Source organism: Bos indicus, chromosome 1 (assembly GCF_029378745.1).
Source record: "Bos indicus isolate NIAB-ARS_2022 breed Sahiwal x Tharparkar chromosome 1, NIAB-ARS_B.indTharparkar_mat_pri_1.0, whole genome shotgun sequence".
Taxonomy (NCBI): Eukaryota; Metazoa; Chordata; class Mammalia; order Artiodactyla; family Bovidae; genus Bos; species Bos indicus.
In genome coordinates this window covers 114,708,779-114,711,470 of record NC_091760.1, presented here as the reverse complement: position 1 = coordinate 114,711,470, position 2,692 = coordinate 114,708,779, and the positions used below count along the sequence as shown (strand labels likewise).

Genomic DNA, 2,692 nt, shown 5'->3' with positions numbered 1-2,692 from the left:
TCTGTGTGGTCTTTGTTTCTATTACTAGGGTAATACTGGCCTTAACAGATGAGTTAGGAAGTGTTCCCTCTGCTACCATTTTCTGGAAAAGTTTGTGAACCACTGGTATTATTTCTTTCTTGAATTTTGAGAATTGGTAGAATTAACCAGTGAAACCATCTGGGTGGTGTGAGGTGTATGAAAACACTGTACTACCTTTGTAACTTTTAAAAATAGAAATATTTTAAACTTAAAAGTTCATTAAGAATAAAGACTCAGAGGGCTTTCTGGGTGGCTCAGCAGCAAAGAATCTCCTTGCCAATGAAGGAGACACTGGTTTGATCCCTGGTCTGGGAAGATCCCATATACTATGGAATAATGAAGCCTGTGTGCCACAACTTTTGAGTCTGTGCTCTAGAGCCTGAGAACCATAACTCCTGAGCCCTCACATGGCAGCTACTGAAGTCTGCATGCCCTGGAGCCCGTGTTCAGCAACAGGAGAAGCCGCAGCAGTGAGAAGCCCATGCATGGCAACTAGAGGGTAGCTCCTGTTCACCGCAACTAGAGAAAAGCGTGCACAGCAACGAAGACACAGCACAGCCAATAAATAAAAAAGGAATAAAAAATTTAAAAATAATATAGACTAAGAATGTCATCCCACAAAATCACACCTGTATCTGTCTATATATACATCTGCTATTTGTATGTATGTGTTTAGTGATGTGTAGAATGATGTTCATATATTAATGATAATTTTTTCATGGTTGAATCTTTGTATATTTTAAGGTTTCTTATTTTGTATTTCAATATAATGAATATGTGCATTTTTATCAAAACAATAATGTCCTGCTAAAATAGTGAAGAGTGGCTGTTAACTGCTAATTGTGAGGAGTCCTGGGGTGAAGTGTATTAAGTTCTATGTTTATTACTCACCATGTAATGGACTCTTGGAAAGATTACTATGATTTTGTTGCAAATACTTTATGTTCTGACTCCTGCTAACCTCTCCAGTCAATTTATCATCATTTCCCACCCCAAAATTGATGTTTTAATATACCATACCAAAGACACAGTATGTGGTGATTAAGAGTTTAAACTATGTGGTCTGACATCCCTAGGATTATAGCTCAGCTCTGCTACTGTGAGCCCATAGGCAAGTTCTTTAGCATCTCCAGGCCTTAGTCTCTTCATTGGAAAAATGGAAATTATATCATTATCTGCCTTGTGGGGTTTTTATGAGGATTAAATGAGACTCTGCATCTAACAGAGTCTTAGCTATTAATAAAAAATTATTTTACAGGTACTACCACCACTACCGATCATCACGACACCACTCCCATTACCTCCTCTATCACTACTGTGTGTGTGCTAAGTAGCTTCAGTCATGTCTGACTCTTTGAGACCTTATGGACTGTAGCCGCCAGGCTCCTCTGTCTGTGGGGACTCTCCAAGCAAGAATACTGGAGTGGGTTGCCATGCCCTCCTCTGGGGATCTTCCCAATCCAGGTCTCCCGCATTGCGGGCAGATTCTTTGCATCTGAGCCATCAGTGAAGCCCTCTATCACTACCACACTGATGCTATTCTTACTGATATTTCCACCACTACGTTGCCTTCTTCATCATTATTTATGCAGGCCTTTTTGCTTAGAATATTCATGTTTTTATTTTCCCAATCCATTATTCATTATTTTCATTGGTATGCTGGTTAACACTCAACAACTGATTCTAAAAAACAAAACCATCTAATTTTAAAGGTTGCAAATTTCCCATAGCTGATTTAAAGTTACCAATTTGATATCATTAAATGTAAAGCTGGTAAGAAAATCAATAGCACCATTACATAGTATTTCTATCATATAGATTCATTAGCTGGGGAAATAACCTCAAGAGTGTAGATAATAGAAAAACATAACGTAATAATTAGGAAGTGATGAGTTTCTAATATTTATTACCTGTCTTAATTTAGCTATTATTTTATATAATTTAATCTTTAACACAGACTGTGTTTAACAACCAGTTCGCAAAATTCCTAAAAGTTTAATAGTTATTTCTCATGAACCAGTACTAGTCAGCTCCAGTATACTACTGGACTTACTTTTTTAATGTACTGATTGAGTCTCACCTTACAGTCCTAGCTCAGATATGACCCTCTTGTTAGCCTTTATTGATTGAGAAAATGGGAGGCTGAAACTCTATTACACAGTACTTATGGGGACTTCCCTGGTGGTCCAGTGGCTAAGACTCTGAGCTCCCAATCCAGAGGACCCAGGTTCAATTCCTGGTCAGGAAACAAGATCCTACATGCCACAACCAAGAATTCACATGCTGCAACTGAAGCTCCTGCGTGCTACAATTAAGACCCGGTGCAGCCAAATACATACATACGTACATAAAGAAACAACAACGTATGCCTTATAATCATTTTTGTCCAGAACACAAAATTAGAATCAGAACTGTTCTTGGGCTTTGCTTATACTTTTCTCCCCTCAAACACATCTTCTAAATTTTACATATTTTTTACTTGAAAACATTTTATATGTAATATATAAAAATAAAAATTATATATATATACATATAATTATATATATAGGTTTCAGAAAATAATACCCTCAGAAATGGTGAACTAATTTTAATGATGAATACATTTAATTTCATGTTTTAGGTTTTCTAAACAACCCTCAGTCCATCTCATCTAAGTCTGGCACCTTATATT

General features: G+C 36.8%; 1 non-coding gene across 1 annotated transcript; it reads left to right on the top strand.

The window, feature by feature from the left end:
- Window positions 1-2,196: 2,196 nt before the first annotated feature.
- Window positions 2,197-2,269, top strand: TRNAG-CCC (transfer RNA glycine (anticodon CCC)). Its single transcript has one exon. It is a non-coding gene; the product is annotated as a tRNA-Gly (tRNA).
- Window positions 2,270-2,692: the final 423 nt, after the last annotated feature.